Source organism: Arvicanthis niloticus, chromosome 3, assembly GCF_011762505.2.
Source record: "Arvicanthis niloticus isolate mArvNil1 chromosome 3, mArvNil1.pat.X, whole genome shotgun sequence".
Taxonomy (NCBI): domain Eukaryota; kingdom Metazoa; phylum Chordata; class Mammalia; order Rodentia; family Muridae; genus Arvicanthis; species Arvicanthis niloticus.
In genome coordinates this window covers 82,626,496-82,649,818 of record NC_047660.1, presented here as the reverse complement: position 1 = coordinate 82,649,818, position 23,323 = coordinate 82,626,496, and the positions used below count along the sequence as shown (strand labels likewise).

General features: G+C 45.1%; 1 protein-coding gene and 1 long non-coding RNA gene across 22 annotated transcripts in view; one reads left to right on the top strand and one right to left on the bottom strand.

Moving 5' to 3' along the window:
- Cacna1d (calcium voltage-gated channel subunit alpha1 D) overlaps nucleotides 1-23,323 on the top strand; it is a 428,745-nt gene that overhangs the window by 213,679 nt on the left and 191,743 nt on the right. The gene's annotated exons all lie outside the window — the stretch shown is intronic.
- Nucleotides 11,434-21,402, bottom strand: LOC143441603 (uncharacterized). Of its 2 annotated transcripts, XR_013109166.1 has the most exons (5): nucleotides 21,178-21,402; nucleotides 20,681-20,830; nucleotides 20,162-20,243; nucleotides 11,984-12,106; nucleotides 11,434-11,685 (listed from the first exon to the last, which is right to left on the bottom strand). It is a non-coding gene; the product is annotated as an uncharacterized LOC143441603 (long non-coding RNA). The 2 variants fall into 2 exon arrangements; XR_013109167.1 differs by lacking the exons at nucleotides 20,162-20,243; nucleotides 20,681-20,830 and having other exon boundaries at nucleotides 11,434-12,106.

Genomic DNA, 23,323 nt, shown 5'->3' with positions numbered 1-23,323 from the left:
TTGAGTTTGACTTAGAATTTGTGATTAGGAATAGAACACACGGATGCTTGAAGGTTGAGGAACAAGCATGGGATGAGAAGTGTGAGGACTGGATCCTAGGAACAACAGCCAAGAAGGAAACTCAGGCTCAGCCTGAGCTCTTCTCTGAGGCTAACGCCACCTCCCAACCTCCTCCTCTCCTACTGCAGCCTATTTGTTCCAGTGGCCTGGCAGGTTGGAGCATATGGCAGGTTGTTTTGTTTGTTTGTTGATTTTTTTTTTTTTTTGGAACAGACTATTGAACAGAGGTCACAGGCTGCTTAGGAACCTTGCAATGGGTGTGAAGTGGTCTGAGTGACTTTCCAAGCAGGGCACATGTGTCTCTCCGGCTGTGTCTGCCATTTCCCTCTGCTTTCCAGAGTCTCTTGTTACTCTCAAAAGATGATGCTCTTAGAACCTTGGATAAAGAAGGCTGGTATAGATAGCTTTACCAGCTTACTTAACAACTCTTGAACCAGGTGAAGTTCATTGGGGGAATTTTTGCTCACTTGGAACCTTTCACTGATGTTTAACTTTTGTGGACAGTGTTATGTCTTGAAAACTTAACCTTGATGTTTGTGATTTAAAAGGGACAAAATACAACAGAGCAGAGTTTTTCAGTTGTTCTGGTCACTTGTTCTGGGAGCCCTAGGCTGACATTTCCGTCAGTCTTGCCATCTACCTGTCCTTACTTGACTCCTTCACTTTAGTGCAGGGATAACCCTTGGTGCATCTTGTTGGCAGTGTGAGACTGGAGCACCTGCCTGGCACCTCCAAGTGCAGCTGAGCTGCTTTCTTCTTATAGGCCTAACCCAGGTGGTACCTGGATACCCCAGTGTATCCTGATTCCCCTGCTCCTCTGGGCAATTCCCATCCATTGGATAGCCCCTTGGTGGTTTAGCCAGTGGCCTGAGAGGGAGAGGGAACACATGCTATCCAAGCCAAGAGGCAATGGACACTGGCTGTAACTGATACAAGGTGATAGGTGTCATAAAAAACTTGGCGATGTGTGCGGCGTGGGAGCAGGGCAGGGAGAGCTAGGTGGTCACTGGTCATTTCTGCCGTGTTCCTTTCGGGCAGCTTTCATTTGCTTGCTGTTATCTAAAGCTCCCACACCGGCCCCCATATTTCCACCTTACCATCTTGTTGCTTTGGAAGCCCCTTGCACGGTTTCTTATACACCTCTTCCTTGCCATGGTGTTCCTAGAAGTCCCAAGGCATCAGTCGGAAGAAGAAAAGGCTTGCCAGCCCCTGCTCAGGGGGAGCTAACCTCTGGTTGCCCTCCTGTGTTTGTGTTGGGGTTTTGTTTGCCGGCTAAGCCAGGAGCTCTTTGAAGCTCGAGGAAGATCTCTCAATATTCTTGGCCAATAACTTCTGTCCTGGGTGTATTCCCTTAATGAGAGGCTTAAAAGAATGTGTATCTGCAAAGCACACCTGCCTCCTGCCTGCCACTCACCTCAATGACTCTATTAGAGTCTGTTGATTCTGGTTCAGGCGAGCAGGGTTGTAGGAGAGTGCGGAGCCACCTGGGACTGATGGGAGACTAATGGGAACTCGGAATGTCTCAATAGACAAAGACTAGGCCTTCCTGAAGAACAGAAAGCTTGAGTCACACCCTTTCCTCACACTTTTTAAAAGAAAAGGATGTGTCAATTTGCGACACCTAATTCCTTTTTAAATGTGGGTAGGAGCTGCCTTCTTCACACGCCTTTGTCAAATCACACCTAGACTGCTGGTGAAAGGCTTGCTTCATAAATCAAGTTTAATTAATAGAAACAGGAAAGGTGAAGCTCAGGGCTGACAACCCTGGTGAGACAGGACTTTATGCCTGCCCAGAGGGGCCTTTCACTTGGGGAGCCAGGATCCTGGGAGTGAGGCTAGGAGACTGGCTGTGTAGCCTGGATTTGCTTCTGAGCAGATACGGTTGGCCCACTTACAGTCCTCGTACCAGAAGGATTGTTATTATCTTAATTTTTTTTTTTCTGACAGGAAGAAACATCAAAACAGACTGGGTTGGGGCCAGGCTTGAAACTTAAAGCCAATCTGACCTATTTTCAGCTTGGCTTTATCAAAGCCTGCTTTGTAATTCTGCTTCCCAACATTACTGGTGTCTTGTGAACTGAGCACCTGACTTGAGCAGGAACAGAGGAGAGCATGAAGGCCTTGTCCTTGTATGGGGAGCCGCTTGCTGCTGGACTGGGGCTGAGCCTTCCCAGGGGCCACCTGCTCATGACTATTCTACAGTGGGAAGACCTCACGGGCAGGGGAGGGGCAGCTCTTTAGTTGCAGGGCTAGTCTTTGCCCAAAGAGCTTTTATAACACCCCGACTCCATTTGACCTTGCTGGCTTCCCTGTGAGGGAGACATGCTCTCTGTTTTACCCTTGATCCATAGTGGAGGAAATGGGAGCTCAGACGAGCAGGTGGTGAGAGGCCTGTGGTGCACTGTTACCATGGCAGGTGCAGGCCACAGCAGAGCACCCACCTAGGGTCTGCACCTCTGGAAATCTGCTTCTTTTCACATCTTTTATTTTCTTCCTTTTTTGGTTTAAGTAGTTTAAACTATGGTTCAGGAACAAAACAGGTTCTGAATTGTGCATAGGGTCTATGTGTAATGGGCCAGAAAGTGTTCTCCTCTTGAGAACACTGGAACTCTCCTGAGGATGCTAGTGGCAGGCTGGGCACCTTCTTGATATGGGCGTGAGCTCCTCGTAGGCTGGGAATCAATCTCACCACAAAGTGTGATGGCCAAGGGAATTACTTCATGCAAAAAAAAAAAAAAGGATTTCCCACTGGAGTTAACCTGTGTGGCTGGTTCTCTCTCTCTCTCTCTCTCTCTCTCTCTCTCTCTCTCTCTCTCTGTGTGTGTGTGTGTGTGTGCTTCCATGAAAAACAAATAGCTCTTAGTCCTGGGCCATTACTCTTTGTCTAGTCTCTGTTTTTCCTTATTTTTCTCTGAGGTAATAGTTCCTTAACTGGTTTTTCTAACACCTCTACATTATTTCCAGCGATAAGAGAGGATATCATTTAAAAATACCAAAGTTAGTCCTCCCTGTTTTAAAATCATTGTGACCACAAACAGTATTTACAAGGACTGGAGACTATCTGGGAAGTCATGTAAAACTAACACTAATGATAATTCTTTGTGCTTGTTCTGGGTCAGGCTTTCACTGTGAGCCCTGTCTGGCCTGGAACTCACTACTTAGAACAGGATAGGTTCAGACTCACAGAGATTCACCTGACTCTGCCTTCAAGTTCTGACTAAGAGCTGTCTACCACCACTGTCTTGACCCTTGAAGAGAGGGCCAGTTTGAGGAAGGGAGGTAGGACTGTGGACTCTGTGGGGACACACTGAGTTGGGGATGCTTGTAAAATGCCGGGTGTTAACACGAAGTTTTAGAAGCTCCAATTTCAGACACATTGCCATAAGTGTGCGAATGAAACAGTAGAGGTGAACTGGGCTACCATTCTGTGTTCTCCTCTTCACTGTCCGAGGGAGGAAGTTACAAACAAAATCAAACCTATATCAAAGCCAGTGCTTTGAGAGATACTACCGTGTTTGTGTTTGTTTAATGAAGACTGTTTCTCAGGTCTCAGACAAGATCCTGTAATGGCAAAGGGAAATTCTGTCAGTAAGTAGAGTGACATATTAATATTGTATCTGCTCATCTAGTGAACAGATAGAGAGTGAAGGCGTGGTGGGCATGCCTCTGTAGCCACACAGACTTAAGGCTGTGCACATCCCACCAAGCTGTACCCCAATTTACTTAACTAGCTTCTTGCAGCACACTCTTCGTAAGAAGGAATCGTTCTGCAGCAGATTCACAGTGTTCCCAAATTTAGGATTAATTCTTTGGATACGTTCCCAGAGGCATTTCTTCAATTATAAGGTACAAGCATTTTTGTGACCCTTATTGCTACAAAGGCAACTGATTGTATATAAAAAGGAAGCTTGGGCAGGCTGGGGGAAGGGTGGTGATTCCTCCCAATACTGCTGGGAAAGGCTTATTCTTTTGGGTTTCATAAGACCCCTCTGTGGGGCACCCAAAAACACAGGGACAGGTCTCATTCTCTGACTCACCGAGAACTTGAAGTTGCCACTCCCAGAACAGAAGAGTGACTCAGAACAAGCCTGTTTCCAGCCTGGGGCTGGTGGCCTAATAGCTGGGTAGATGTGCAGATAATTGTAACCAAGGATGCATCTGCTTGATTTGGATTCTCTGCAAAGTTGGGGGAGGGGGAGTTCAGAGCAGTGCTTCACAGGGGCTACAGCAAGAAACTGAATTTGTGACGCCCTCTGATAGCTGCATAGAGAGGTTGGCAGGCAAGATCCACCCCGTGTGTGAGGTGTTGAGATTTAGATGTGGCCAGGTTTTTTGTTTAAATATGCTTCTTAGTTTTTGAAGTATTACAGATAAGGAGCCGGTCTGAAAGCTTGGAAAACTGAGCCATTCTTAAGAGTTTATTTGAGGTGAACAGATTCTGATCTTTTTTTGTTGTAGGGGACAATGATCTTTAAGTTAGGAGAGTGAGAGAAAAGGGCCTAATTAATAATTTTTACTTTTTTTTTTTTTTGAGAAGTGCTTTGATTCTTCTAGCCGATCCATACACGTTTGCATTTGCTCAGTGCCACATCTATAATCACAATTTCTGACTGGCAACAGATGTGCGAGTCTTTAATTCTTTAGATCCATAGGGATCTCCTTCATGCAGAAATCAGGGTCTTTCTCCCTATTTAATTAAACCTTTAATGAATATTTTATCAAATGAAGTCCATGTCTTATATTTCATTATTCATGTTGTTTACAGACTCTTATTAGCATAATTTATAAACTAAGATTATAGGGAGAATGATGGTTTAGGGACATTGGTTTCATATTCTGCTGCAGGAGAAAGTGGGGTCTCTGAAGTGTGTTTTGCCTGGGGTGACATTCCCGGTATGCATGATCTGTGTATTAAGCTTTCCTGTGGAGACATGTGGATTACTACAGCCGTGTCGGGTCTGTGGAAGTGAGTTCAGATTGGCTTGGTCCTAATGAGGTGGCTGTAGCTAGCCACATGTCCAAGGTCAAGGTCATTTTTATCTGTTCACTGCCCAGATGTGGCCCAGTCCCCTGGTGGCCTTGTCATGTTCCCTTATACTTCTGGCTAAATTTTATGGACCTCCCCTCCTGCACGCTGACATCCTTCTCACAGTCCACCTTCTGCTCCCCTTCTTCCTGCCCTCTCTCTCAATCTCCCCTCCATTCCTTTATTCCCACCCTTATTCCCTCGTGACTTTGTGGTATGAATAATGGTCCCAGCTTCTAGCCCCAGCATACTCTGCAGTAGTCTGTCTGTCCTTTCTGTCTGTGTGCTCAGGCCTGTCCTGGCTGTCTCCCTCACACACCAGCAATGACCGGAGACCTTTACCTCATACTGTATACATTCTGTTCTTTGGTCCCTTGGACTGGCATGTGCTCTGAGAGCTCAGGATCGATCTGGCTAACTGTTGCCCCTCCTGACTCTCACCTTCAGCTCATGTTCCTTCTCCTCTGTGACTGCCCCTCCATGTGGGGCTCTTTCTGCTCAGGTGGTAAGTGCCATTTCTTCCCATCTCAGAGCCCTTTCACGGACTGTCCCTTCTTCCTGGATGATGCTTCCTTCATTTTTGCCACTACAGCTTTGGGTTTCTAATCATTGTTCGCTTCCTTGGAAGCCTTCTCTGACTGGCTGAGATCAGATGGCCCTCCTACAGTACCTGTCCTGTCCTACCTTGGAATCATTGCTTATGGTTTATGTGGTTTTCTTTTCAAGATCTGGCCTAGGTTTTGTAGGGCAGACCTAATTTCAGACCTCCTGTTTTTTTCATGTCCATGGAATGTCCTAGAAATCCTATGACTTTGGCATCCAAATGCCATCTCTGACTGTCTCTTGTAATCAGAAGTAGATCAAAAAAATTTTTCTTGTCAGCAGGAATGTCCTGATTTTTAGTTCACAAAGTAACTGGTCATCCTGATTATAATTTCTGTTGTCTGGGCATGTTGTCCAGGGCACAGGTGTTGGACCAACTTCTTGAGCTAAATTCTAACTTCATCCATTTTAGTGGAGTGACCTTGGAGCAGGGACCTCTCAGAGCCTGAGAGCAGAGAACATCTACAGTACGAGAATAGCACGCTCCTCTTGGTGTGGAGAGAACTGTCTATGATGCAGGGGAGTACCCTTTAAGCATTCCAAGGCATCTGGGATGTACTGGCCACTGTTCTGGGAAAGGCCATTTCCTGTGGGCTTTGTGCTAGCTCCCCCCCCTTACACATGGACTTTTAGTAAACATTCATAGACTGAGACACACAAATTGAGGAGGCATGGAACCCTGATGGGCCAGGGGAGGCCAGGGTTCAGAGTCCTTCCCTCCTGTCTAATCCCAGTCCTGCCTCCCCACAGAAACCAGACTCACTCTGTGGGGAGCACTACAGAGTTACCTTCTCTGCATCTCCCATGCCACAAGGGGCTGGTCATTTCTTATTCTGTCTGGGTGACTGCAGTTCTTCCTGAACCGTGGCATCCTCTTGCCCCTACAAGCACACCTCAATACCCTCTTCACCAGTCTTTTAGGATAGCTTCCCGACTCTGCCAATCCTGGGTGTCTATGTGTCCAACCAGTGTGGTTTTGATTGACACTAGCATTTTTGCTTTGCATGATAGTTGTATGACTTTAAACCTTTACAAACAAGAGAGACATTTCCCCTTTCCTGGGAACTTCAGGAAGCATGGAGGGACCCAGGATGCCCTCGTCAATTGAGAAAAGCTTATGAAAAGAAATGACCACTTGACCTAGTGTGGTGTCACTTTGTTGGTTCTTGGATATTCATTCTCATCCTGGGTGCTTATTAAATTTCATGTCACCTTGCATGTTTTGTTACCAACTTTTGGCACAACTCAGTGACAGGTTCTTTTTCCCTTCTGCTACATTTCTCTTTCAGTCTTTATAGAAACAGTTAGTTCTTTTTATACTAAATGTCATTCTTCCACTTAGATGTTGAAGGAGAAAGCCCAAGTACCTACCCATTGTATAACAGGTGCCATTTTAAGTACCAGGAAGCAGCAATGAAGTAACCAGGCAGGGTCTTATGGAATCACATTCTGGAGGGATCTCTCTCCCCCACCCCCCTCTCTCTGCCACACACACACACACACACACACACACACACACACACACCCTGTATACTCTAGTGGGAAAGGCAGTGAGTGATGAGAAGAGGGCAGGCTGTAGCCCTGGGTGTTGTATACTGGGTGCCCAAGGAGAGTCTTGTGGGTGAGGTGATATATAAGCAGAGGCTGGACGGCAACAAGGGACATTCAGGGAAAGCTTGTTTAAATTCAAAGACACAACAAAACTAAATGTATATTATACATGTACACACATACATATATGTATATATTCTTAGGAAAATAAGGATTTTTGCTTTGATTGGAATGGAGGAGGATTGAATGGTTGGAAGTATTGCAGACAGAATGTAGGAAGCCTCTGAAAGGGCCTTAGGTTTTACTGTGAATTAGATGGAGAACGACTGGAAGGTTTTGAGGAGGAGAAGGACACACGATAATTAATCTAACATCACCTCAGGTCTCTAGGAGAAAGTAAACCAACAAACTAATTTGGAGACGGAAGGAAGTTACTTATCTTTTAGGAGAAGGGCGGTTGCCTAGTTATGGGCAAGGCCTGTTTTGTTGAAGCCTGTCCTGCTCAGCAGCTGCTGTGCATGGGTCCTTGGTAGTCTCAGTTCTAAACTGTAGCACCCTGATACCCAGTCCAGGTCCCCTACCCTCTTATCTGCAAGTAGGATTAGTAGTTTTCAAAGACAAGTGTAGCATTTAGACAGGAATGTAGGTCTTTCCTATGCCCTTCCAGAGCTAAGACTGTTTTAAGAAAAATGAAGGACTTGAACCAGGTGAGACTCAAAGTCAAAATATTGACAATTTATAGTCAATATTATGGACATCGTCTTTACTTACAGCTAGATTAGGATGACAGATTTTTTTGGTTAAAAAAATCTGTTGAAAAGAATGGCCTTTTATGGGAGAATGTGATACAAAGCTGATTGTGAATAAAAACATGGACATGCTTGCTCTTCATTTCAACCCGTACTTCCTGTGTCTGAACTTCCTCCCTGGCAATCGATTTAGCCTCATATGGTAAGCAGTAGAGAGACAGCTTAAGTGGAATTAACTGATTCTCCCAAATGCTTCTGCATCTCTCTCCCAGTAGATGCCTGTAAGCAGCTGGCACTTTGGAAGAAGTATACCCAATATATATGCAAGGCTGCATATTCACTTTGCTCCCAGAGACACCCTGGCAGTTGGTGGTGACCAGGATGGGATTTGATTGCAGTTCCACTCATAAGAGGATGCTCCCCTTTCTCAGGGATATTGAAGCTACCAGGATACTGTTGGCACTGCAATTTGAGGAATAAGGAGGAGGAGAATTGTGGATAATTTTTATCCCCCCACCCCATGATACTGCCATAACCACATGACCCAGAGGATTCCTCTTAGCCTGTTTTTCTTGCTCTCAACTCCAAGCCAGCAGGTGGTTCTGCCTTCTCCTTGTATTGTGTGGTTGGTCCTACCTCAGCATCTGGAGCCAGCAGTGACATGATGGCTAAATTCCAGCCAGCTTACATGAGCTCCAGTCAGAAGGCTTGATGTTGGAAAGCATGCTCCAGTGAGTTGCTGCTTTTCTTTTTTTTATATAATTTAAAAATTTTTTTTAATTTTTAATTTTTTCCTATAAATATTTTATTGGGTATTTTATTTACATTTCAGATGCCATCCCATTTCCCCAATTCCCCTCCCTAGAAAACCCCTATCCCATGCCCCCTTTTCCTTTTTGCTTTTATACAATTTTTTAAAAATGTTAATCAAAGGCTTTATAAGTTTGGTAATGCTCAATCAGAAGTGTAACCTAATACCCAGCCTAGATATATCAACCATCTTTGACTGGTGGAGACACGTGAATATCTGCCTCCATGTCCCCCTCTCTCTTTCTCTCTCTCTCTTTCTCTCTCTCATCACCTAGCTTCTCCTCTCCTTCTCCTCCTCTCCTTACTCCTTCTCTTCCTCTCACCTTAGCTCCTCCTACATATCACCCTTCCTGTTAAAATAAAACTTTTCTCTCAAAATACAATTAGAGCATAATTATACCAATTTGTACCAGTGAGGTATAAGATAGTCAAAAAAAAAAAAAAAGAATTGAGTTGCTGCTTTTCTTAGAAGGCATAGAAAGGGAAAGAGGCATGGTAGGTTCTTAGAAAAGGAAGACCTAAAGTTAGGTTCAGTGACACAACCCACCAGACCCAGGCAGAGTCTACCTGATCAGGAGCACAAGGAGTAGAGAACACGTGTGCCTATGCAAATGCTATGCAAATGCTATGCAAATACTAAAGGAACTGTCCTTTCATGTAAGGAACCTCATCCATGGGTGTGAAGTCTTACCAGTGACACCACTTAAATAATAGCTGCAGACATGTAATTGTGTTATTTTAAAGCCCTGGAAGCAGTGTGACTAGTCCCATAGTCAGCTGCCTCATTTCAAGAATCAAGACAAAGTTGTTCGTATACTCAGGGCTTACTGAAGCCCAGCTCATGGTGAGAAGTCAGATGCGGGTTTCTCAGGCCATTCTTCTTCAGTTGATTGATCCGGTCACCTCAGTACGTGCTTGCCAAGCACCATCTAGGCAGGAGCCTCTTCCGGTGCTAGATATATTTAGTAGACAGGCTGCACATGGAAGTCTATTCTACCAGGGCAGGCTCATGGACAGGTGCTTTTGTTCCTTCCCTTGGGGAAATGGCCACAGCGAAGGATCAGCAGGGTGAGGATGAGGTGGGTTCCGGGGAGGGCTGGTGGTAAAAGTGAGAGGCCAAGAGATGTCCAGGGAGCACATCTTTGAATTAGGAAGGACAGAAGGAAGTGCGTGTGTACATGTGTCTGGGAAAACAGCCAAGAGGGGCTTAGATGGGAATGGAGTGGCAGCCGACAGGGCAGACGTGACGACAGACTAAAGAAGGAACTCTGCTCAGGTCTAGTTTTGTGAACCAGTGATTTCACTGTGGTTACTTACAGGAGCACAGGCAGCTTCTGGAGCAGCTCCAGGAAGACCCTTGCCCTTGTAGTTATTTTACATTTACCTAGCTTGAGGGGGAGTCTCACCCAGCCCCTCCTGTGCCATCTTCACAAGGAAATGGCTCCAATCTTAGGGAGGTGTGGGGGTGATCAGCCACACCCACTCTGGTTTCAAGACTACAATGGCCATGCCATGCCTGGAGAACAACATTCCATAGCATGTGATATTAGGTGACTGCAGAGAGCGTTCGCCTCATGACGGAGATAAAGTCTGTGAAGGGACAGAAGTAATGAGGTTATGGCTCTGGAAAGTTTTCCAGGCAGGGAGAGAGACAACAGGTCTTAGAGCTGGAGACGGACAGCCTACAGCACAGCTCTTTCCGTGCAAGAGCGCAGTGGGCCTCCTGAATCCTTTGTTGTTCTCCACAGTTGTTTGTATGCAGCAGCCACCTTATGGGTATTGTGGGGATCCCAGTCTTATTCCTCTGGTCAAGATGTGAAGACTTCTGATCTGATCATGAAGTCCCAAGAGGCATGTTGATTGCCTGCCTGTCATCTTTCTCCCTAGTTATGAAAATTGAATATCAGATCACCTTGTTTGGTCAGAAATTGTGCACAGCAGACAGCACTTACTCCTTCACAGCCTCAGGGGCCTCTTGTTTCCTATTGGTGCCTTTTCTTAGCTTTCCTGTGTTCTCTGTCTGTTGACTGTCTATTTTAGTGAAGTTAGTTGTTTAGCTCTTTAAATGGTGTATTAGTTGAATCCAGCATTAGAGACAGCTGTTTAATGGGAGGGGGTGACCTTTTTAGTTTGAGTCTATGTTCAAGTGGGCAGTGGGGTCTGTGACAGCCAGCTTACTCACTGGAGAATGCAAATGTTTGTCACAAGAAGACCCCCAGTGAGAGGCAGTGAGAGGGTTTCAGGGCAGATAGCAAGAATATTTTCACTTGGAAAACAAGGATTGACACTGGAGGCACTGGAAGCCAATAAGAACTGTTCCACTCCTAGACTCTGACTCACAATCTAGGCTCATGTCTGAGGCCTGGGTGTGTGAAGGAGCAAACAGAGTTACCTCATGTCCTCACGTTTCTGTTCTCCCACACATCATTCAGCATCCGGGTCTGCTTCCCCTGGCCACCACTGGCTCAAGCCAGAACCATATATCTGAGGGTTCCCACCCCTCCCTCATTCACCCACTTCACCATGATTTGAGTCTCTTCCCATGCCAACTGTCTCCCCAGAGCACAGTTGACTTTGTAGCGGAGAGATGGGTACAGGGTAAGATTTCAAGAAAAAACCAAAACACGTAGAAAATGTTTTCTGGCTTCTTCTTTTAGAGTCTAGCCTAGTGCTCATGAGGACGTATGCTCAATCAGTGAAGAGGACACCTTGTGACATGTGTCCAGAGGTGATTGAAGCAGATGGGCTGGACGGATGGGAATGCTGGAGTGTGCATAGAAAATGTGTTACTAAATGGGGGCATCTGTTGTCAACAGCTCAGGCTGGTGTCGGCATACAATTGCTCCATCTCCTGGGGTGTCTTTCCAGATATGGAATTGATTCATCCTAAAAGGAACAAGGTTTAGTCACTTGCTGCTTTAAACCCTAGGAAGAGATAGATATCACCTTGCTGCCCATGAACTTGATGAGCGGTGCATACACCACAAACATTGTCCTCTTGTGCCCCCCACCCCCATGAGCCTTCAAGGGCCTTCCATGTGCCAGATGTTGTCTGGGCACTGGGGATATAGCATTGAATGAATAAAAAGAAATCTCAGTGAAGATCAACAAAAATAATTCTGCTCCTTTCAAGCTTTTGTTAATTAGGGAGAGGGGTAACCCATAAACAAAATGACTACATCACCCAGAGATGCTGCTGGCTGGTGACTGACACAGAATGAAGGAAATGTAACAAAGCTGGGGGAGCATGGTGTAGTCAAGACAGCAGAACTCTGAGGGCAGAGCCATCACTCCAGATCACCAGCACCTGGAAATAGGAAGGGTGGGATCTGTGGGAATCTGGGGACCAGTTCTGCCTTACTCAGACGGCTGTCACACCCACATCCTTGAGAGGACTCGCCACTGCATGTGTCTTTGTGATTCTGCTGCTTTGAGCTTGTCATAGCTCCAGAAAAGCATGCTAAGAGCTCTAGCCCCTCGTTCTAGAGGCTGCTTACTCAGTGGCTGAGGCTCAGAAGTGCAGCTGTAATTCAGGGGCTGAGGTGCTTTCAGAGACCAACAGTTGGAATTACTTTCTCTTAGCGTGCCATTTTCTGGCAGTTTGGCATGCGTCACATCCTGCTAGGTCTTTAGAGAGAAACTGAACAGTGTTCTTTGGGGGTGGGGGTTGGGGGGGGAGGTATCAATTGGACTTTCAGTTGAAAATGAAAGATGCTTATCAGTTTGAATAACAGAAGTCAGTTTTTGCTGTGACGTATTGTCAGCATATGATTAATAAGTAATAAAGTTTACTGTAGACATTAGTGCTTGCTTTTGAATTAATCTCTGTTGATGAGTTTTTGGGGAAAGCCTGTGCTGTTCTGTGTTGGTTCTAATATCCTTCCCATAGGTCTTGGCTTGTCTCTACTTTTCTACCAAGCTAGAAGAAAGGCTTGGTTCCAAAGGGCTGCCTTGTCAATCCCTGGGCTACCTGGGTGAGAGAGTGAACGTTTGTTACTCAGTAAAGACAGGCAGAGAGGGGCATGGCTACCTCGGGGGCTGACAAACCTGGTCTTGGTCCAGCTCTGTGACTGTCCAAGTCATCTGGAAAGACCTATCTTGGGCTCTGAGATAACTAAGCTTTGAGCCATTTGACAGTTTTCTTTAGGCAGATCATCTCGTTAGAGAAGTAAGTTTTAGGTGGCCAGATTGGCCAGATTTACCAGTTATTTTTGTGCCTTTAGTACTGCCTCTGTGTTCCTGGTGGAAAGCTGCATACATGGATTGTGAGCAGTTTTTCTTTTCACAGAAAGCAATATTTGACTTGTTTGTTTGTTATGTTTGGGTGTGTATGTGGGTGTGCATGCCGGGTAAGAGTGTGGGTGTCAGAGAATAGCTTGTGGGAATTGGTTCTTACTTTCCCTGTAGGTACCTGGGATAGAACTCAGGTCAGCAGGCTTGGTCAAAGTGCCTTTACCCACTGAGCCTTTGCATAGGCTCCTCCCTCCCCCTCCTCTTTTGGTCTAGGGAACAGAACTTAAAGTTCTGGGCAAGTGCTCTATCACAGAGCACTTCTGGTTTTTGATATAGTAGCTTCTTTTCTAGGATGTCTCTGCCTGTGTTTCCCTTTTCATACTAGCTTAAGATAACTTTAAGTGGAACCATGTTCATTTCAGATCACATAGAATAGATAAACAGTTCAGCAAACTGTAAGTGATGGGAATGGGACCATTTAAAACGTGTCCTCTCACACTGAGTAATGTGCTGCACATGTCTTTATCATACTGCAGAGTCTTTCACACCTGTCTTACTGAGTCCATAATGAGTCATGGGAATGAGTGCTCCATTTTACTCATGCACTGGTAGAAACACTGGTGGTTTTCTTCTTTGGTCCACTCCACTGATCACACTGAGTATATTGGGGGAGCCAAGTCGTCATGCAGACCCATTGGTTATCCATTAGAATACAACTTAAGTATGGGCTTGGAGAGATGGCTCAGTGGTTAAGAGCACTTGCTTTTCTTCAAGACGTCATGGAGTTGGGTTCCCAACAGCAACATGGGATTGATCACAAGCACATGTGAGTCCAATCCCAGGGAACCTGATGTACTTGTCTGGCCTTTGAGGGTACTAACACATATGTGGCATAGGCACACACACATTCACACATACACACACACACACACACACACACACACACACACACAAGAATAATTGCTGAATTATGGACTATACAAAACATTGATAGAACTTACAAAGTCTTTCCATTTTTTTTAAGATATAAAAACTTAGAAAAATTTGGAGGTGGGGCAGACTTAACTTGTAGTCCACCTTGGCCAGGAACATATGGAAATCCTTCTGCCTCAGCCTTCCAAGTGCTGGGATTGTAGAGGTGAGTCACTGTACCCAGCTCCAAAACTGATAAAATTTGATAATAAACTAACCGAATAGTTAAGAGTTGAAATTTGGGAGTCAGATATACCTGAGTTTGAATCCTTGCTCTAACATAACCAGATTCGAGACACTGATTGGTTACTTAATATCTTGATGCTTCAGTTTCCTAATGTATAAAACTGGCAGAGAATCCTTAACTCAAGCAATAACTGAATGATGCAGTCCAACTAAAACACTAGCAGGTATAGAAACTTGCATAGGAAGAAGTTCCTAATGGCCTGAGTCTGACCCTTCCATATGCTCCTGCCTCATCTGTGGGAAAGCCCACTACTTTCCCAGAAAGTACCACGGCACAAGGAAACTCATCCTTCCCGTGGTGCACTGTACCCAAGATGAGATGTCCACCCTAATCCTGAAAGCTGCCTTCAGCTGTTTACAGGTTCAGACAGACTAATCAGGCTGAAATGGCTCATGCTTATTTGCAGCTAGACGAGGCAGTCTGCTCAGTTGCTCTGAGATTACTGAGGCATAGAAGGAACCAGCTTTACAGCCCTTGGAAATTCTGTATATGTGCAAGTAGAGACGGTAAACTCAGAACTGGGGGTGCCTGGATGTGTCCCTGGGTTGAATTTGTGATTCTGAGGGCCCACCTCTAGGAAGCTCTCCATCTGACCCCATCTTATCCCACCCGTTGAGGAACTCTGAATTTCAGAGAGCTTTTCTTTTTCCTTTAGTGGAAACAAGCTTTTGTTAATTTTTTTAAAAAATTATTTCCCATGAATCAGAAGCCTGAAGATGCACACACACATGCATGCTTGAATAGGCACACACACACACACACACACACACACTTCTGATCAAACCCCATGGGTAGAATATTAGGGTTATCAATAGGAGCTACAGGGCTCACACTTGAGCTGTGCTTGGGGGTCATATTCAAAAGTATATGAGTCTTCATTTAATTGGTCTTCACAATCGGTGACGTGGGTGCAGTCAGGGAAATTGAGGTGACAAGGGTAGTATGCACAAAGGCATTGTCATAGTTAGGTTTTTATTGCTGTGATAAAACACCATGCCCAAATGTAATTTGGACAGGAAAAAGATTTGTTTCACCTAAAACTCTTGGGTCACCCTCCATCACTGAGGGTAGTTAGTACAGGAACTAAAGCTGGGAACCTGGAGGCAGGAACTGAAGGAGACGTCATGGAGGAGCACTGTTGACTGGCTTGCTCGTTATATCTTTTTATATAACCACAGACACAGTGGTGGGTCCCCTCACAGTGAGCTGGGGCCTTAACATATTAGTCATTAATCAAGACGATATTCCACAGACTTGCATGTAGGCCAGTCCTATGGAGCTGTTTCTCAGTTAAGATTCCCTCTAAGATTCTAGATGAGATATGCCTAGGTTTGTGTCAAGCTGACAAAAACTAACCAGCACAGACATGCACTGATAAATGGCAGAACAGTTGAAGTCCTTGCAGAATATGAGTCTCAGCCAGCAGCAATGACAAAGCATTTCAGTGTGTTCATTAGGATGTCTTATACCTGTGTGTGGCAGGGGATACATTGTCCACTCACCAGTTACACAGCTATTGTGTGGGAGGATTGCAAGAGAGGCAGATGTGCTCCTTACTTTTGGGTGGCTGACCTATAAGAGGCAGCAAGATTACTGCAAGTCATAAGGGAAATTTCCTCTTTGCTCTACAGCATTACACCCCACACTCCACATAAATGAGTTATGAGTGGTTAAGATAGACAGTGTTATACAAAATGTATAGTACACACCCACACAGACACCCACACATGTGCTCCCACACACATATGCATGTACATACACACACCCACATACATGCACACATATGCATGCATGTATAGGCATGCACACACATGCATGTGCACACATGAATGCATATGCATATACATATTCACACATGCACGTGCATGCTCACATACACACATACACACTCACATGCACACACATATACACATGCGTGCATACACATGTGCATGCTTGTACACACACATGCACACATGCAGCCTGGCGTGCCCTTCCTTCAGCTCTCACTTCACCTTTAGACTCTTCCTTTCCCACGCTTCCAGGACCCTGGCTCAACAGCTTAGCAGCTCCAGCCTGCTTCTTCAGTCAGGTGTGATGAAAGAACTATCTGATGCATATGTTTGTGTCCCCTAACAAGAAGGCTAAGTAAGCCCTCTTGTTAGGCATTTTATAAAACTGCTGCCCGACTTTAGATCATGATACTGCAGGCATGCCCAGAGCCTCCACACCCTGTGGATAATCATCACTGTGCAAAGGGGGCTATGTTTTTTTTTTTCTTCAATACAAATCAAGCTTTGCTTTCTCTCATGTGTATTAAGGTTCTCAAATTTGAAATGTGAAGAAATCACAATACTAAACCCACTTCTGTAATCTCTGCACATCTCTGCAAGCCTATCCACTTTGCCAAGATCTGCTTCTCTCTGGTCTAGAAGTAAAGGAGAAAGCAGGAGAGTGATTAAAATTGAGACCCAGGATTCTCAAAATCCTGGGATTTTAGAAGCTGTAGGATTCTAAAATAGCTGGAAGATTTTCAGGAGAGGAAAAGCCCTGCCAACTCAAGTCATCCCTGAGAGTACGGTTCTGTTATAGACTACAGATTTTTCCCGACCACATAGAGGAAATGCTATATCAGGTTGTTAGTGACAATGCTGCTGCTGCTGCCGCTGCTGGCTCTGACTTACTATGTGCTAAGCATGGTGGAAGGAGCTTTTCATATTTGTTTGATCTTTATACTATGGAATCTCACCACCATATTAGATGTAAACCAGCTCCCAGAGGCAAGCTTGTTCATGCCCCTCTGAAATGGTATGGAGAGGCAGGAGTTTAACTTGTGTTATCCAAGTCCAGTGGAGATTGTCAGCTTAGATGTTGTGCCCTACTGCAGCCTTTAAAACATACATTTAAAGCAGATCATGTTTCTAACACTGCTGATGGCAAAGTTTTTACTGTATTAGCCCAGTTTTGCTGTCCTAAACCATTTTTGGAACATGATCATGTGTGACTACTTAGAACCTCATCAACTAGCTTGCAGTTTGTTTGTTTGCCCAGAGCCAGCAGCTTTTGCCCTGGTAGAAGCCATTGTTACCAGCAGGGTGATTGTGTTTAGGAAGATGTTGCACTGATGGTAACGTAAGACCCAAGTCTCTGAGCTCTGGCTTGTGCCCAGTATGAAGTAGTTTGTGACTATGGGAAGCTCCTTTTCCATGCATCACTCATCCGCTGGTTGTTGCTTCTGGATTTTATTACTGTCGTTAAAATACCTGAGTGTGAGCAATTTGCAAATAAAAATTCATTTAGTTCACAGTTTTGGGGGCTCAAATGTGTGGCACATTCTGCCTAGCTTCATGAAGGTCTTGTGACATCACAGCATATTCAAGAAGGGTCACATGGTGAGCAGTGCAGCCTGTGGCTGTGAAGGGCCAGCCCCTTTGATAACAGCCCATTGTTCTGGGAGCTAGCTCATTCTTCAAGAGACTTTCCTTCCCTTCCCTTCCCTTCCCTTCCCTTCCCTTCCCTTCCCTTCCCTTCCCTTCCCTTCCCTTCCCTTCCCTTCCCTTCCCTTCCCTTCCCTTTCCTCTTCTCCTTCACTTCTCTCCTCAGCCAAGCTTTGGAGCCCTTGTGTGTAAGGTGAAAAACTGGCTGCCTTTTCTCATCTTGGTTTCTTTAGCTCCTTCCATTTCTAGTCCCTCACTCTTCTCCCTCCCCTGTTCTCTTCCCCCATTCCCCTCCCCTTCTCTCTATCTCCCTTTTCCCATTGGGCTTTGCTACATGGCCCAGGCCAGCCTTGAACTCACAGTTTTTGTACTGCTGAGCTTTCTGAGTGCTGGGACTGTCTGCACGCTGGTGCTTGCCTCTGTCTCCAGACTCTCATTACCTAACTAGTGCAGGCTAGCAAGCTGCTAGTGCAGGCTAGCAAGCTTCTGCTCACTGGTCACACTCCCTCTTCAACAGAGGGTACAGCTGAGTTACAGGACATTGTGTCATATTCAGCCCTTGTGGTACAGGTAAGGTCCCTGGAGTGGTGGGGAAGGTTCCCTGAAAAGTACAGATTTACACAAAACCAAAACTGCTCTCTGTCCTGGCTCTGTACCTAGACCTGAATATGACACTACAGCCTGCAACTCAGCTGTACCCGCTGTCGAAGGAGTGTGACCAGTGAGCAGGAGCTTGCTAGCCTGTGCCAGTTAGATAAGGGACCTGCACAAACACGCTGAATGGGCAGACTTTGTCTTGTTCTCTGCATGAACTCGGGCCTGTCACCTTCACTCACTCATGATCATCCTGAAAGGTGCTGTGCACCGTGAGCACAGCTTTGAAGCTGGGCACCTGGGGCTGGAACACCTCCTCTAATGTTAACTGTGTGGCCTTGGGCAAGTTCTGTGGCCTCTCTGTACTCAGACTCCTCATTTTTAAAACAAGACCCAATATGAAGCCTTCACCTTGGGGTCTTGCTGGGGAGATTTACGTGACTTTTTTAATAATTCAGTCTCCTAGAGTCATGCTTGGCACTTAGTAGTTATAGATGGTGAGATGCCGTTTGGTTCTCTAAGTTAGACGAGAATGGTTTATAAATTTTAAAACATTCAACACTCTTAATGACAGGAGTAAGGAGACAGGGCATGCTGGATGAGGCTATGGCTATAAGTCCTACTCACATAGGCCCAGAAAGGTTGGCAGTGGTCAAGAACCCAATGACCACACAGTGATACCATAGCTTAGTGGTATATTAAAATTCTTGGGAAACTCCAAAATCTCTATCTTGTGATTTATTTTAAGACTATCATATCAGAATTTTGTGGAACAGGGAAAAGGAGGCATAAAGGGAAATTTTTTGTTGTTGTTTTTTCCTCCACAAAATATTTTTATGTTACTCTGATTTTTGGACCAGTGTTTTGGAACCTCCACTGGCATGGCTTGGCAGTCAGTGGGTTAGATTTTATGACGCACAGAGGACTTAATAGAGGATCTGACAGCAGATGTGTACATTTAAATAAACTTCCATCGGGTAACATGAAAGAAACTGCATAAGCAGATTTGTATGAAAGCAGTTCTCAGTAGTGTCAGGCACCTGAAGCTTGGGACTGAGAGTTTGGCTCCATTTCGTATTGAGGTCAGTTGTTACCTGCTGACTGGTTCCCTTGCCTGTGACAATGGAGACTCTTTAACAGGGTGAGGAGTGGGAAGTGAGAACGGGCGATAAGGGAGTTGGGAATAGGTAATTTGGGGATCCTGGTTTGCATCACATTAGGTTCCCATGATAAAAATGGAACCCACAGTTGGAACAAGCAGTGCAGGATGTCAGTGACCAGGCACCTGGATAACTGGTCAGCACGTGGACAGACAGCTCATGGAGAGCCATTCTGAACCTTCCAATTGGGGAACAGTCCTGGGCTATGTGCTAAAAGAAACAGGGTACTGGTCTGTCAAGTCGGAATTCAAATGAAATACTTTTGAATGTGTCATTGACTAATTACTGGCTCACTCCTACTCAGTGTTGTCCCAGTAAGAGACCAGTAATGGGCCAGAATGGGTCCTTCCTTATCAGTGCTTGGACCTGCATCTGGCAGCTGGTTTGGTTTTATTGGTCTTAGATGTGAATCACAAACAGCTAGAACATCTTTATTCAGATGCCACAAGGTAGATTATTTAATGGGGCACATGAAAGTGCTTTTTAACTATAAAGGAGCATTTGTACTTATGGAAGAATTTCTGTTTACGTTGTGGGTGAAGTATGCCCCTTGCTATTAGTATAAGAACAGACTTTGCCCCTTTGCTAGGAGGTACTGCCCCAAATCTAAAGATGCAGAACAATCACTGACTTCACTTTGTGGTATTGTATATAGGACTGTGGCCCTTTCTGTGGTCTTTTGTGGGCAAAGCATTGGGGTAGATGCTATCACTGATTGCATGTCACGAGTAGCTTCTTACGATAGCTGTTGCACTCAGGAAGGAGGCTGGTATATTCATCCACCTCACAGGGATGGTGCTGTAACTCTCCCTTTCTTCTTCTCTAGGAGAAAACATATCATACGTATGTGCAAGAAGGACCTCCTTAAAGAGCTAACCTTGAAAGAGCTGATTTTAAAAATATAAGCAAAACATGTCTGTCACAGTAGTACATATACACAATGATCCCAGCACTCGGAGACTAAGGCAGAGAGATCATGAGTTGGAAGCTAGCCTGGGCTATATAGCAAAGCTAGCCTTAGATATAGATAAAAAGCCAATTTTAAAAAGTAAAAGAAAATGCAGTAGCTAATTTTACATACTTATAGAAATAAATGACATCCAACATACCACACAACAGTTGCCGTGGTGAGGAGCATGGTTCTAGGTAGGGAGATTATTGAGACACCAGCTGTTGTCATGTGCTATGAGCCCACTATGGAAGGCTTCTGTGTATGCCTGGTATAGTGTCCAGTTCCCAGGGAGGCAATGGAGTCTTACCTTCTGGCCCCTCAAAAGAACGTTCACCTCTTCTAAGCATGTGTGACCATGAGCCCAAATGGATGTAAACTCCTAGGTTCATTAATGGTTGTTGACAGAAAGACTGAAAGTAATTTAAGTGGTCTACTTGTTCATCACACCGACAGGTAACTAGACCAAAAAAAAAAAAAAATCTGAATATTGGATAGCTTTTAGCTAGAGTATTAAACATATAGTGTTTTTATGACATGAATTGTAGTACCTTTTCAGAAGCTAGATGGGTTAAAAAAAAAAAAATTAAGGCCTCAGTTAGCAATTAAGGCCTTTGTTTGAATGACAGAGACTGTAGCAAGCCAGAAGTTTATATCCTACCTTAAAGCATGACCACCTGGAGTTTAAAATAGAAGCATACTGGGCACTTGTGATTTTCAGATAACTTTTACAGATACAACCCTGATTGATGTTCCTGCTAGCATTAGGAGGCAGGTCTAGTCTCTTCTCCCAAGCACAAGACTTACCAAGAGCAGATCAAAACAGAGAGTCCGTGTGGCCTTGAGCCTGCAGTGCCAGGCCTCAGAGCTGGGAGTTGTCTCCCTGGAGGCCCTGGCTCCCAGGATTCAGCCCCTTGGGATGATGAAGGCACCTTGCTTTCCTGAAGTGCCCGCCCTCTCCCCAGAGCTGCCCCAATCACTCCCTGAGCAAGGCTCTAGGGAGCTGGGCCTTGGGGCCTGTTTGTTTCTATATCTACCTAGATTTTTAAATGGACCCAGGGGCAAAGGCTGGGAAACAGAGCACACTGCACTGTTAACTGTCAATAGACAGGTACTTTTGGACCCAATAATAGGTGCAAAGTGCTGAAATCAGTGTTGTAGTCATACATAGTTGGCTGGCATGATATTCCTTCTTTTTGGAAGAAGGAAATTTGACCGCTTAGTCATTTTTCACTTAAGGAAAGAGCACAGAGATCCTGATGACGGTGCTGGAACCTGAAGTGAAGAAAGCCGAGACTGGGGCAGGCTTTGCCTGAAGGAGAGACACCATGTCAGTTACAGTTAACGTGAACAGCATCTCTGACTCCAGAGATGTGACCTCTGGTTACAGCAGATGTGACAACATGAATTACCTTCAATTATAGTGAACGATAGTCATCTGCATCATTGCCACACACCTTAGTGGGACTCCGTTCTCCTGACAGCCTCGACTGTTGGAGAAAATGAGAGCAAGGGCAGAGACGTGGGAAAGAGAAGCTGAGGCCCTGACTGGAGGCACAGCAGCAGGCCAGAGGATGCAGACATGCAGTCACCAGAGGTCATGCATGGTTTGAGGTCTGATTCCCACAAGCACATGGGGAAGGGACTTTCACTAGGTTACTTTATTGAAGTGTAATTTACATACAGTACCTTGTGTGTGTGTGCAGATTTGAGTGTTGACAAATGTGTTTATTTCTACAGTCACCCCAGTTAAGGTATGTAACATCTTCTCGCTGATAGTTTTCCTGGTCCTCTATCCAATTAGTCCCTAACTGTCGCTGTCACTGTTTCGTGGCTGTGAGCAGACACCCACAACCAAGGCAACTCTCAAAGCATTTGGTTGGGGGCTTGCTTACAGTTTAAGAGGATTAGTCTATTATTATCTTGGTGGGGTGTGTGCTGGCAGGCAGGCAGGCTTGATGCTGGAGAAAAGGCTTACCCTGATCCACCAGCAGAGAGTGAGAGTGGGCCTGGCATGGGCTTTCGAAACCTCCAAGCCTACCCCAGTGACACATTTCCTCCAACAAGGCCACATGGCCACACCTCCTAATCCTTCCCAAACAGTTCCACTAACTGGGGCCAAGCATTTAAGCACATAAGCCCATGGGAGTCATTCTCAGTCTAGCTACCATCCTACGCTAATTCCTGACCCAGGCAAACACTGAGATGACTTTTCCTGTTGTAGGCTAGACTTGTTCCTCCCAGAGTTTCATACAAATGAAAAGATTCAGAATGTGTTCTTGCATGTTTATTAGAAGTTTGTTTATCTTGTTGCTGTGTGACATAGCACTATAAGGTCAATTCATAGTTTTTATCTCTTGTGTGTTGATGCGTACATGGGCGTATGTGGATATGGGCACATGTGAGATTAAAGAACTTCAAGCATTGGCCCTTGCCTTCCATTGTATTTCAAACAGGGTCATGTAGGCCAGGCTAGCTGACATGTAAGCTACTGCAAAGTCTCCTGTATCCACCTCCCAGTTTGTATTAGGAGTGCTGGGATTACACACACACACACACACACACACACACACACACACACACACACGGCTACATCCTGTCTAATATGGCTTCTGGACATTTGAGCTCATGTTTTCACACTTATGTGGCAAATGCTTTCCCCATTAAGCAATGTCCTCCATACAGAACAAATTTTTATTCTCCAAACTATTGCTGTGTCTTTGGGTTGAAGCATTAAGAAACATTGTATTGGTTATGAAAACTAATGGACAGTATTTGGCTTTTAGAAACAAAACTGCCATGAATATTTTATATAACTGTCTTTGTCTTGGGGAAAGTAGTAAGGATTGGAAATACCGGGTCCTATGATACGGAAGGAAGGTGCCTCCTTGGTGCCACATCTGTGAGTGTGTGATGCTGCAGGGCAGAAGGGACTTGCAGATGGAATTTAACT